Source organism: Pseudoliparis swirei, chromosome 19, assembly GCF_029220125.1.
Source record: "Pseudoliparis swirei isolate HS2019 ecotype Mariana Trench chromosome 19, NWPU_hadal_v1, whole genome shotgun sequence".
In the NCBI taxonomy this organism is placed as follows: domain Eukaryota; kingdom Metazoa; phylum Chordata; class Actinopteri; order Perciformes; family Liparidae; genus Pseudoliparis; species Pseudoliparis swirei.
Window position 1 is genome coordinate 16355388 of NC_079406.1, and position 14437 is coordinate 16369824.

The 14437-nt window shown below is 45.6% G+C and overlaps 1 long non-coding RNA gene across 1 annotated transcript; it reads left to right on the forward strand.

Annotated features, from left to right (window-relative positions):
* Window positions 1-492: 492 nt before the first annotated feature.
* Window positions 493-6158, forward strand: LOC130209530 (uncharacterized). The gene is made up of 5 exons (XR_008834637.1): window positions 493-534; window positions 663-682; window positions 4552-4620; window positions 5201-5279; window positions 5598-6158. It is a non-coding gene; the product is annotated as an uncharacterized LOC130209530 (long non-coding RNA).
* The last annotated feature ends 8279 nt before the right edge of the window (window positions 6159-14437 follow it).

Consider the following 14437-nt stretch of genomic DNA (forward strand, 5'->3'; position numbering starts at 1 on the left):
AATCATATTTGTCTGTGAAATCTTCCATTAAACTGATGGCTTTTTAACCGTAAAAATGCATCTTGACGAGGAGTTATTTGCAGTTTGACTAATTGCTTTTGTTGTTTCTTTTGTAGGCTTTGAAAAACCTGGCAATGAATTGTAAGTATTGCTTATTTTCTTCTACACACTACTGCATAACACATGGAAGCGTTGCCAGATTGAGTCCATGTCTTCACACAGAGTGTCTCCTGTGACGACCATGAAGGGCCGATGAGGGGAGCTGATGTAATCTGTTCAATCTAGAAGCCACTAGTTTTCTGCCCAGTGTGATGTAGTATGTTGTAATGTGTTTATTGTAGGTCAAATATGACTAAATCTTAATTTATTTCTCTTTCCATTAGATTCTGGCTGAGTTCTGTCGCTTATCAAGCAAAAATATGAGTTGCAATCAGAGTTCTTCAAAGATCTCGACAAATACACTCCTCGCTTCAAGACCCAGAGGGGGAAAGTGTTGGACAGAAACTTGAATATCTGCAACAAGTCACACCTGGGGTAAGTTTCTCAAGCAGTCATTTTTCTTTATGTGGTTAATAAAGTAGTGTCACAGCATTGCATGCAGAGCTGTCAAATGATTGTCCTTTAACACTTGTGAATTGTGTGTGTTTAAAATGTTTTTTTAGAGTACAGATGTGACTGGGAGGTTCAATTCAATTCAGTTTATTTGTATAGCCCAATTTCACAAATTACAAATTTGTCTCGGAGTGCTTTACAATCTGTACACATAGACATCCCTGCCCCAAAACCTCACATCGGACCAGGAAAAACTCCCAAATAACCCTTCAGGGGGAAAAAAGGGAAGAAACCTGCAGGAGAGCAACAGAGGAGGATCCCTCTCCTAGGATGGACAGATGCAATAGATGTAATGTGTACAGAAGGACAGATTTAGAGTTAAAATACATTCAATGAATATGACAGAGTGTATGAATAGTTCATAGTAGGCATATTCCACGATGGAGACCTCCACGATCCATCAGGCAGATGGCGGTGGGGAGGAGGAGGGCGGAGTCTCAACAGGACAGTGGCGTAGTCATGAGCAGGAATTCCACGACCCAGACGATCCATCAGGCAGATAGGATCTATGCCGTCTCATAGGGTCCGATGACCCCATGAGACGTAAAGTCAAAAGGACTTCCGGGAGAAAGCAGAGTTAGTAACGTGTGATTGAGAGATGAAAATTCATCCTTAAGGAGAGAAAAAGAGGAGATAGGTACTCAGTGCATCCTAAAACGTCCCCGGCAGCTATAAGCCTATAGCAGCATATCAAGGGGCTGGACCAGGGCAAACCTGATTCAGCCCTAACTATAAGCTCTGTCAAAGAGGAAGGTCTTAAGTCTACTCTTAAACGAGGTGACTGTGTCTGCCTCCCGGACTGAAATTGGAAGCTGGTTCCATAAAAGAGGAGCTTGATAACTAAAGGCTCTGGCTCCCATTCTACTTTTTAAGACTCTGGGAACTACAAGTAGTCCCGCATTTAGTGAGCGTAGCTCTCTAGTGGGGCAATATGGTACGACAAGCTCCTTAAGATATGATGGAGCATCACCAATCAAGGCTTTGTAGGTTAAGAGAAGAATTTAAAAAGTGATTCTTGATTTTACTGGGAGCCAGTGCAGAGCAGCTAGTGCAGGAGTGATGTGATCTCTTTTCTTAGTTTTAGTGAGAACACGAGCTGCAGCATTCTGGATCAACTGGAGGGACCTAAGAGATTTATTAGAGCAGCCTGCTAATAAGGAGTTGCAGTAATCCAGTCTCAAGTAACGAACGCGTGAACCAATTTTTCTGCATCTTTTTGATACAAGATGTGCCTGATTTTTGAAATATTATGTAGATGAAAGAATGCAGTCCTTGAGATTTGCTTTACGTGGGAGTTAAAGGACAAGTCCCGATCAAAGATAACGCCAAGATTCTTTACAGTGGTGTTGGATGCCAGGGCAATGCCGTCTACAGAATCCACATCACCAGATAATTGATCTCTGAGGTGCTCAGGGCCGATTAAAATTACTTCGGTTTTGTCTGAGTTTAACATCAAGAAGTTGCAGGTCATCCATGTTTTTATGTCTTTAAGACATGCTTGAATTTTACAGAGTTGGTTGCTCTCCTCTGGTTTTATCGATAAATATAGTTGAGTGTCATCTGCATAACAATGAAAGTTTATGGAGTGTTTCCTGATAATATTGCCCAAAGGAAGCATGTATAAGGTAAATAAAATTGGTCCAAGCACAGAACCTTGTGGAACTCCGTGATTAACGTTGGTGGTTATCGAGGCGTCATCGTTTACAAATACAAACTGAGATCGATCTGATAAATAGGATTTAAACCAAATTAGTGCCGTGCCTGAAATGCCAATCGACTGCTCCAGTCTCTGTAACAGGATGTCATGGTCAATGGTGTCGAATGCAGCACTAAGGTCTAACAAGACCAGGACAGAGAGGAGTCCTTTATCTGCTGCCATTAAGAGGTCATTTGTAATTTTCACCAGTGCCGTCTCGGTGCTGTGGTGTTTTCTAAATCCTGATTGAAATTTCTCAAATAAACTATTATGATGTAGAAAGTCGCACAACTGATTTGCGACCACTTTCTCAAGGATCTTGGAGAGGAAGGAGGTTAGAGATCGGTCTGTAGTTAGCCAATACCTCTGGATCCAGAGTGGGCTTCTTCAGGAGAGGTTTAATAACAGCCACCTTGAAGGAGTGTGGTACGTGGCCTGTTAGCAGAGACACATTGATAATATCTAATAGAGAGCCGCCAATTAAAGGCAAAACGTCTTTAAGCAGCCTCGTCGGGATGGGGTCCAAGAGACAGGTAGACGTGTTCGAAGTAGAAACCGTTGAAAATAATTGGTCACGGTTGATAGGAGAAAATCCTCAAATATACACCAGGGCATACAGCGGTTTCCAAGGCCATTCCACTTGAGGACAGATTGGCACTGGTTATGGGCAAGAGATTATTAATCTTGTCCCTAATAGTTAAAATCTTTTCATTAAAGAAGTTCATAAAGTCATTACCACTAAGGTTTATAGGAATGCTCGGCTCCACAGAGCTGTGACTCTCTGTCAACCTGGCTACAGTGCTGAAGAGAAACCTGGGGTTGTCTTTATTTTTCTATTATTGATGAGTAATAGGCTGCTCTGGCATTACGGAGGGCCTTCTTATATGTTTTAAGACTATCTCGCCAAACTAAGCGGGATTCTTCGAGATTAGTTGAACGCCATATGCGTTCAAGCTTTCGTGACGCTTGCTTCAGTTTGCGGGTCTGAGGGTTATACCAGGAGCAAACCTCCTCTTCCTCACTGTCTTCTTCTTCAGAGGGCTATCGAGTCCAGTGTCATTCTCAGAGAGCCTATGGCACTGTCAACAAGATGATCAATCTGGGACGGACTAAAGTTAGACCAGGAGTCCTCTGTTATATTGAGACGTGGTATCGAATCAAATACAGAAGGAATCGCTTCTTTAAATTTAGCTACAGCACTATCAGTTAGACATCTAGTGTAGAAACTTTTGACTAACGGAGTACATCCCGGTAGTATAAATTCAAAAGTTATGAGGTTGTGGTCTGACAGAAGAGGATTCTGTGGGAAGACGTTCAAATGCTCAATGTCAACGCCATAAGTAAGAACAAGATCAAGCGTGTGGCCAAAGCTGTGAGTGGGTTTCTGCACTCTCTGACAGAAGCCAATCGAGTCCAACAAGGAGATGAATGCAGCACTAAGGCAATCATTATCAACATCCACATGGATATTAAAATCTCCAACAATAATAACTTTATCGGTTTTAAGAACCAAACTTGATATAAATTCTGAGAATTCAGATATAAACTCTGAATATGGACCTGGTGGCGGTACAGAATCACAAATCGAATTGGCTGTAGTGTTTTCCAGGTTGGATGTGAAAGACTAAGAACAAGGCTTTCAAATGAGGTGTAGTGTAATTTTGGTTGAGGATTAATTAATAGGCTCGATTCAAAGATGGCTGCTACTCCACCTCCTCGACCGGTGCCTCGAGGAATGTGAGTATTAATATGACTTGGAGGAGTCGATTCATTCAGGCAGACATATTCTTCATGGCTCAGCCAGGTTTCAGTTAGGCAACATAAATCAATGTGATTATCTGATATTAAATCATTCAGTAACACAACTTTAGATGACAGAGATCGAATATTTAGGAGACCACATTTAATAGACCTATTTTGTTGCACTGCTGAAATAATTGTGTTAACTTGTATAAGGTTATTGTGTACGACTCCTCTTCTGCTTACTTTTGATTTATTTAATTGAAGTGGCCGTGGGACAGACACAGTCTCTACTCTAAAGTCAAGGGTGGGTAACTGCTCGAATGGAAGAGCAGAGAAGGGTGTTAAACTACAACTCTGCTCCCGGTTCCTGATCTGAACCCTGGGTTGTCATAGATTAAGTCCGGTGATCAACTTGGTCATATTCGCAGAAATGAGACGCGCTCCGTCCAACGTGGGATGAATGCCGTCTCTCCTCATCAGATCAGGTTTTCCCCAGAAAGGTGAACAGCAGTCCTCCGTGGCTCTCCCGTCATCCTTGGAGATGACAACGCAGACTTCTTCAAGAATTTGTAAGTAGACTTTAGTCAAAATTATTTAATTCCACACCACAGGATGCCCAATCTATCTCATGTGTTCTGCCTGTTCATCTTTTGGTATTGGCTACTTCTCTTCCAATCAGTGCTTCTATACTTTTTGATTCACTTATCCCTGATTGGGGCCCTTTTAGTGGGATCTCCCGTCTTTCCAGTCAGGTCCAGTTGCAGCTCTCTAGTCGCCCCATTCAAAACCCAAAGGCCTTCAAAATAAAAAATTACAAATCATATCACACCTAAATGGGCATCTGTACACCTTCACATGTCTGCATGATGGTAGAGGGGTTCTACTAATATCTCCTGTTACCAAAAAAGGGTTTTCACCTGTAACATTATCGCTATTTCTTTGTTGCTTTTGGGCAATACGCTCGCTCTCCTGCCACAGGAGGTTCAGGAGCAGCCAATATGATGCAGGTGTGACAGCTGAAGATTGTAGGTTCAGCCTCCTGTGGTAGGAGCACATTTCCCAGAAGCAGCAGTGACAAAGAAATGTGGATGTTTACCATGAATATGGTTGGTTGCCCACGTATTAAACGTTGGTCTTTCTTTATTGAAGGTGTGAGTTTAGGATGGCATGAAGCTTCGACTTGACCCTATGGAAACACAGCAGATGCCACCAAAGGGTCCTGATCGGGGTTTGTTGTGATGCAACTGCATCGACCTGTTCTCAGGCCCTTCTACATTCTGTTGTTTACATTTGCTCTATTATTGTTGTTCCATTCAAATATCATCCCTATTTGTAAATATGATAATTCATATTCTTTATTATTAGCTTTTGCAATCATTCAGTGAATCACATGATCAATGAATTAATCATCGCACTCACTCCTGAGCATCTTTCACTTGATTATCTAATAATATCAGAATCCAGGTAACCATTGTGTGTTCTACCATAGAAATGCAACGTGAAATTTGACATGTAATTGTGTTTTTTATGCTGCTCTTGTTATTAGGACTCTGATGACCTTCTGGACGTGTCCCACGCCTCCATTGGGACCCTGACGGTGCTGAAGACATCGTGGCCTCTCCTCACTCGCTGGACCTGGAGTCCACAACTACTGCCATCGTTTTGGGAGGAACAGTCGTGATGGGTGACCGTGATAATCTTCCCCGTGCCGTGTGGCTACTCTTCGGACTTATTTACCCCTGAATTTGGAGTATCCTCAACGAGTGAGGAACACCTTCTGAATTTATTCATAGAGTGCTTCTCACTTGGACCAAAAACCCTAAAATACAATCACTCAAAAATCTACTGATGCCATAAGGGACTGTGTTCATGATGTGCAGTCAGGCCCGAGAACTTCACCCTTCTATCTCCAATAGAACTCTTTTATAGAAAATGTCTGTTTTTGTTGTTTTTCTGTAGTGAAATTTAGCAAATGCCGAAAACGCTGTGTTCATCATATTTCTGCGTTACAAAACCTAATCTGGCAACATGTTCAGCGTTTTAAGCACGTTGTTTGAGTTTTAAAACATGTGTTTTTCTTCTAAATAAACGTTGTCTTCCATTGTAACTGTTCTCTGTTACGCTCTCCGAGAGCTCCAGGAGTGAACCCACAATACTGAACACTATAGCGAGGAGACAGAACTTATGAAGGGAAACAGGTTTATTTCTCCAAAAACCGGTTATACTGACAACAGGGGAACTAATAATCCACAAAGTCCCGGACCAGCAGCGAGTATCCTCCGAGGTGGAAGTGGAGGACTGAAGCCGGGGATCCAGAGCTGACTAGAGCTAGCAGGCTAAGACAGGTGTGCGTGGAAGCACGGAGGAGAGGAGGAGCGGAGGTCCGATGCCGGGGTTCCAGAGCTGACGTGAGCTGGTAGGCTGGGGCAGGTGTGCGTGGAAGCACGGAGGAACCCAGACGGAGGAATGGTGGCTGGACGTGGCAGGCAGAGGAGCAGGCAGATGGATACTGGACAGAGATACTGAGAGTACAGGGTACTGCTAACTACGTTTTACCGAGTCGATTTACTAGAGTGGTTAAACGATGAACTGGTGAATACTGGATGAAGGAACCGGGTATATATGCATGTGGAGGTGAGTAGTAATCAGGAGGATGAGCAGCAGCTGAGGAGGAGAGTTGGTGGGAATCAGAAGTGGGTCAGCCACGCCCAGCCCGGAAGACAGATAGACAATAACAAACACAAAACAAGGGAACAGAAGGAGAGAGCACTGCAAATCCTCACAGTACCCCCCCTTCAATGGGAGCCTCCTGGCGACCACCAGGCTTGTCAGGGTTTGCCCTGTGGAACTCCCTCAACATGACAGGGTCCATGATGCGTGACCGAGGCACCCAGCAACGTTCCTCCAGGTTGTAACCCTCCCAATCAACCAGGTATTGAAAGCCCCTGCCCCGGCGCCTGACATCCATGAGCCGACGCACGGTGTAGGCAGGATGATCATCAATGACCCGGGGGGGAGGGGGAACGGTAGGAGGGCACAGGTCACTGGTGTGGACTGGCTTGATCTGGGACACATGAAACGTGGGATGAATCTTCATGGTTCTGGGGAGCTTCAAGCGGACAGCAGAGGGGTTAATGATTCGCTCAATGAGGAAGGGGCCCAGAAACCGAGGGGACAGCTTTTTAGACTCGGTGAGGAGGGAGATGTTTCTGGAAGACAACCAAACTGATTGTCCAGGGGTGTAAGGGGGAGCGGCATGTCTGTGAAGGTTGGCTGACCGTTGATTTCTGGCAGACGTCCGGAGGAGTTCAGAGCGGGTGTCCCTCCAAATCTTACGGCACCGTCGAATGTGTTGCTGGACGGACGGAACTGCCAATTCACTCTCCTCCTCAGGAAACAGGGGAGGTTGGTACCCCAAGGAGGCTTCGAAAGGTGAGAGACCAGTAGCGGAGGACGTGAGTGTATTGAAGGAATACTCAACCCAGGGTAGAAGGGAGCTCCAGGTAGATTGATTGCGATTGGCAACACAGCGGAGAGTAGATTCCAGGTCTTGATTGGCCCTTTCAGTTTGACCGTTTGACTGGGGATGATAACCAGAGGTTAAACTGACAGACGCACTAAGTGAACGACAGAAATTCTTCCAGACCTGAGAGATGAACTGAGGCCCACGGTCGGAGACGATGTCAGCCGGGATTCCATGCAGGCGGAAAACATGCTGGGTGAGAAGTTGGGAGGTCTCCAGGGCTGAGGGGAGCTTCGGCAGAGTGACAAAATGGGCACATTTGGAGAAACGGTCAATAATGGTTAGAATAGTATTGTTTCCTTGTGAGGGCGGTAGGCCGGAGACAAAGTCCAGTGCTATGTGTGACCAGGGTCGACTAGGGATTGGAAGGGGCTGAAGCAATCCTGCAGGTCTCTGATGAGAGGCCTTGTTCCTAGCACATGTAGTACAGGCAGAAACGTACTCCTTAGTGTCCTTGTCCATTGTTGGCCACCAAAAATGTCTCCGGAGAAGGGAGAGTGTGCGGTTGGCACCTGGGTGATTGGCGAAACGGGAGCTGTGGACCCACTGAAGAACTTGGGAACGGACAGAGTTGGGGACAAACTGACGATTAGGCGGACCGCTACCAGGGTCAGGTTGCTCCAAAAGCGCCTCTCGGATCGAGTTACTGATCTCCCAAGTGAGGGCACCCACAACACAACTCTGAGGGAGAATAGAGTCCAAAGAGGTAACTGGTCCCACAGAAGTGAACGCCCTGGACAGGGCATCAGGCTTGGTATTTTTGGAACCAGGGCGATAGGTTAGAGAGAAGTTGAAACGACCAAAGAAGAGAGCCCATCTGGCTTGTCGGGAGTTTAGCCGTTTAGCTGACTGGATGTATTCGAGGTTCTTGTGGTCAGTCCAAACTAGGAATGGCAGTTCGCTGCCCTCGAGCCAGTGTCGCCACTCCTCCAACGCCATCTTCACCGCCAGCAGCTCCCTGTCGCCCACATCATAGTTTCTCTCAGCTGGGGAAAGACGGCGTGAGAAGAAAGCACAAGGATGAAGTTTATTGTTTGGCCCTGCTGTCTGGGACAGAACAGCGCCAACCCCGATGTCTGATGCATCTACCTCAACCACAAACTGCTTGCTTGAGTCTGGCTGGATGAGAATGGGGGCCAAAGTGAACAGTGATTTTAGTCTCAGAAAAGCATCGTTAGCATCAGTGGTCCAGGAGAACTTGACTCTGGTTGAAGTGAGACTGGAGAGTGGAGCTGCAACCTTGCTATAGTTCTTAATGAACCGGCGATAGAAGTTTGCGAAACCCAGAAACCTCTGCAACTCTCTCCAAGTCGTGGGGACTGGCCACTCAGTAACAGCTCTAATCTTTCCAGGATCTGCCTCCAACCTGCCTTGCTTGATGATGTATCCCAGGAAGCCTATCCGTTCCTGGTGAAACTCACACTTCTCAGCTTTGACGTACAGTTTGTTCTCAAGCAGCCTCTGAAGAACCTGGCTGACGTGGTTCTGATGTTCCTCCAGGCTCTTGGAAAAGATCAAAATGTCGTCAAGGTACACAAAAACAAACTGATTGAGAAAATCTCGCAAGACATCATTAACTAGGACCCGAAAAACAGCTGGGGCGTTAGTGAGTCCAAAAGGCATGACTAGATATTCAAAGTGACCAAGTGGGGTGTTAAAGGCAGTTTTCCACTCATCTCCTTGGCGGATACGAACCAGGTGGTAAGCATTTCTGAGGTCGAGTTTTGAGAAGATGGTGGCACCTTGGAGAGGCTCAAAAGCTGAGTTTATCAGGGGAAGTGGGTACTTGTTTTTAACTGTGATGTTATTTAACCCACGAAAGTCAATACAGGGTCGGAGTGATTTGTCCTTCTTGCCCACGAAGAAAAACCCAGCACCCAGAGGGGAGGAAGAAGGACGAATGATACCTGAAGCCAGGGAGTCACTTATATATCTTTCCATAGCCTCTCTCTCAGGCCGGGACAGGTTATAGAGCCTGCTGGTAGGTAAAGGAGACCCAGGAAGAAGATCGATGGGACAATCATAAGGACGATGAGGAGGGAGAGAGAGAGCCTTATCCTTGCTGAAGACCCCACTCAGGTTGTGGTAGACATCAGGAACGCCGGATACATCTATGACAGCTGAGACACAAGGGGCAGACCATGGGAGATCAGAGACGGGAGGCACCGCAGACTGCAAACAGTTAAGGTGACACAACTGATTCCATTCAATGATTCTACCTCCAGCCCAATCGATATGTGGATTGTGGGTGCGAAGCCAAGGGTAACCAAGAACCAAAGGGGTAGCTGGGGCAGAAATAACCTTTAATTGAATTAATTCTCTGTGATTACCAGAAATAATCAGGGTTACGGGTTGTGTTTGCTGTATTACCTTAGAAATCCTTTGACCATTTAAGGCATAAGCAGTCATAGGATCCGGTAACGTTTCCAAGTGGAGACCCAGTTGTTTGGCTAGTTCCAGGTCCACAAAACTGTCCTCTGCTCCAGAGTCAATGAGGGCCGAGAGGGGCAAAGACTGAGAGTTAGAACCAAGTCTGGCAGGGATGAGAAAACGGCGCAAGGTTGGGGCTACAATAGTAGTAGGATGTGGACTCGTCAGGACCCCCAAATTCACTGACGAGCTCCTGCGTTTGGGCGGACAGGACAGCCAGCCAGGATATGCCCCAATTTGCCACAGTACAGGCACTCTCCAGACCTTATACGTCGAAGACGTTCCTCCGGAGATAGTCCGGCACGTCCCAACTGCATCGCTTCCTCCTTAGCAACGGTGGGCACGCGAGGTGGCGAAGTGACGCCAGCCGGTCTGGATTCAGAGGGGGCAAACTTGGGTGAGTAGTTTGACTTGCTTGGCAAAGTAAATGAAGACCGCTGCGTTCGCTCCGCACGGCGCTCTCGCAGACGGCGCTCTCGCAGACGGCTGTCGAGACGAGATACCAAGGTGATTAATGATTGAAGGTCGGCCGGCTCGTCTCGTGCAGCCAGCTCATCCTTCAGTTGATCCCTCAACCCCTTAACAAACACTGCCTTTAGAGCCGCTTTGTCCCAGCGGGCCTCTGCCGCCAGTGTGCGAAACTCGATAGAGTAGTCGGCCACTGTACGAGTCCCTTGTTGCAAATTTAGCAGACGATTTGCAGCTGAGCCAGAGTAGTCGGGGTGATCAAAAACATCGGACAAATATTCAGAAAAATCTCCAAAGGAAAGAGAGTCATAGTCCACAGCGGAACTCAATGCTTCAGCCCAAGTTAATGCCTTGCCACGAAGCAAACTCAACACATACTTAATTCTTGTTACATCAGAAGCAAAGGACAAGGGGCGCTGGCGAAATACCTTGCTGCATTGAAAAAGAAATCCTCTGCATCTCTCCACCTCTCCATGGAAAGGCTCAGGGTCGGCAATGGGGAAATCCCGGCATGGAGTGGAGGGGGCAGGAAATGCAGCAGAAGACGTCAGGGTTGTGACTTGAGCAGCAAGGTTCGAGATGTGTTGTGCCATGGACTGATTGCAATCAACTAAGGCTCGGATCATCTGCTCATGTTGGCCCAGAAGACCTCCCTGATGAGACAGGGCGTGCTGGACAGCGGCGGGATCCGATCCAGTGTCAGAGGGGTTCATATTGACCAGTTCGTACTGTTACGCTCTCCGAGAGCTCCAGGAGTGAACCCACAATACTGAACACTATAGCGAGGAGACAGAACTTATGAAGGGAAACAGGTTTATTTCTCCAAAAACCGGTTATACAGACAACAGGGGAACTAATAATCCACAAAGTCCCGGACCAGCAGCGAGTATCCTCCGAGGTGGAAGTGGAGGACTGAAGCCGGGGATCCAGAGCTGACTAGAGCTAGCAGGCTAAGACAGGTGTGCGTGGAAGCACGGAGGAGAGGAGGAGCGGAGGTCCGATGCCGGGGTTCCAGAGCTGGCGTGAGCTGGTAGGCTGGGGCAGGTGTGCGTGGAAGCACGGAGGAACCCAGACGGAGAAATGGTGGCTGGATGTGGCAGGCAGAGGAGCAGGCAGATGGATACTGGACAGAGATACTGAGAGTACAGGGTACTGCTAACTACGTTTTACCGAGTCGATTTACTAGCGTGGTTAAACGACGAACTGGTGAATAATGGATGAAGGAACCGGGTATATATGCAGGTGGAGGTGAGTAGTAATCAGGAGGATGAGCAGCAGCTGAGGAGGAGAGTTGGTGGGAATCAGAAGTGGGTCAGCCACGCCCAGCCCGGAAGACAGATAGACAATAACAAACACAAAACAAAGGGGAACAGAAGGAGAGAGCACTGCAAATCCTCACATTCTCCTTCTTTTGTTTCAACAACTTAGTTTTTAGTTCAGCTTACTTGATCATTTTAAGGCAATCGGTTTCCTCACTATTTCTAAGTAATGGGATCTCATTGACTAGTAAAGTTAACTAGTTCTTAGTACTGTTTACTTAATATAACTTGGATCTTTTTAGTTGTCTTTTTTAAGTTAACCTAACTAATAATTGTTAAGTTAATTATACTAATGTTTACTGCAATTACATGAGTTGCCTAAACTTAGTTTATTTTAGCTTTAAGAACTTAAAATTATTGAGCTACTTTACTTAGAAATTTTGAGGCAATCGGTTTCCTCACCTTTTTCAAGTAAAGTCAACTTATTACATGATTAAAGATTTTAAGTTACCTTCACTCGTATATTTTAAGTTGTCTGAACTGACATATTATGAGTTGACTAAACTTATGTTTACTCCAATTACATCAGTTGCCGAAACTCATTTACTTTTATTTTTAAGAACTTAAAATTATTGAGCTACTTTACTTAGAACATTTGAGGCAATCGGTTTCCTCACCTTTTTCAAGTAAAGTTAACTTATTACATTTTACAGTGTGGATCTGTTTTTAGGCTTCATGGGAGGATTCCTATTTGCTGTATTCTGTAGGAACAGTTGCTATTCCCTCACTGGCAACAACTGCCCAAAAGTACAAAAATACACTAATTACAATTAAATATATTTGTAATATATGAACAGGTTATCACTGGGATCATCTGTCAACATTGAGATGCCTTCTTTAAATGCAAATCATAGTAGTACGCAGGCACGTGCACAGACATTTTGGGGGGCAGGTGCTCAAACCCAAAAAAAGGGCACCCAATGCCACAAAAAGAATTCTGACAGAGTTGAAGCATAAGCAGCATTGCACTGATGATGCAATACATCCTCGACCTGCGTTTCCTCTGGGCAGCATCAGACTGCTTGCTTACATTTTCTTTATGAATAAAGATGAATTATTATATATAGCAACAGTACAAGCGTTCTGATTGGCTAATGGGTCGTCATGCCAGCCACATATTGCCCTCCTCGCTGGTCTGATACGGATCAGGATTGCCCTCTTACGTCATTTTCAAAATGAGCGATATTGATAGACATCAACAGACATCCCTCTGAAGAATACCAGAGAGGCCTTATGATTTTTTTTTCAGTCTGGCCACGCAAATCCTAGACGAGCCCCTGTTAAATAGAACGGAAAAGGAATGCACTCTCTCTCTTCTCTCTCTTTCTTCTCTCTTCACTCTCTCTCCCTCTCTCTATTCTCTAAACATAACTAACGTCAGTAAACAGCTGCAAGGCTTTGAAATCACGGATTTCGTGAGTTTTTGTTTGTTTATTTGTTTAGGAAACGTCGGACCAGTTGTGACATCATGTTTTCAGCAGCGCTAATGTTGTGGTTGATTTATCACAAAACAACGTCAGGGGACAAACACGTCATGACCTGTGTGTCTGATGCTGCGGGTCAGAGGAGAAGGAGGTGCAGCCGTTCGGTGGCGCGAGGAGCACTGCGCGGAGGAGGAAGTGGAGGAGGAGGAGGGAGGGGGCGCACGTGAGCTCGTGAGCGCCGCGGAGCATGTCGGGGCGAAGTTCTCAGATAAATGCCCCGTCGGATATTAAAACACATTTGGGGGGGACTTGATGACAGAAAGAGTAACTTTTATTCTTAAATACTGATGAATAAAAAAAGTGGGCTCCAGCAAAAAGGGCACTTTTCTCATCCAGGGCAAAAGGGCTGGTGCTTGAGCACCACTAGGGCTCTATCTGTGCACGTGCTTGGTAGTACGCATATGTTTCCATTTCAGAGCCATTAAAGCACCATCGTTTTTCTCTGTATAAACTCATCCATATCTTAATCACGTTTACTATATTCTGAAAGAAATATTGAGGTAATGCCTGTTACAGATGTTTTGCAGAGACCTCCTGTTGATATTTACTCAATGTCAGTAAAACATATTCATTGCAACTATTTCTCATGCTCAGGAGTTGCATGTAGGGGGTATTCTTCATAGTGAAAGAATGATATGGAGGTATAAATCAAAAAGTGCATTCTCAACTGATAAAGAGGAAGATAAATAGGCTCAATCCAATACTGCCTCTGGAAGGAGCTGTGGGTTTGATGCATTCAGAAGCAGCCCACCTTCTTCAATAAGCCATGAGAGATGAATGGACTGTTCTCCCATTCCAGGCTGATTCGTGCTGACAAACTATAGATCACCTGTGAGGGAGCAGCACCCTATTTCACCAGGACTTGTCTCACTCTATTCCTCAGCCACTGGAATCACTCTACTCAAGACAAAGCGCTACCCAGGACCATTGTGTGATTTCTTTTCACCCACACAGTCAGTTTAGTTCTATGGAACTACGGATGTTTCTTCTTCTTTTTAATACAGCACAGGCATTGTGATCATGAGTTGGAAAATCTCTCCCCCTTCTAGTTAATTGCTAGACATGTGGTTAGACTTTTCCTTGAAGACAAAAATAAGATGTGATCTTTTTTTGTAAATTTCTGCTCGGCCCTTATATCTGCACTTACTTTGGAAGGTACATT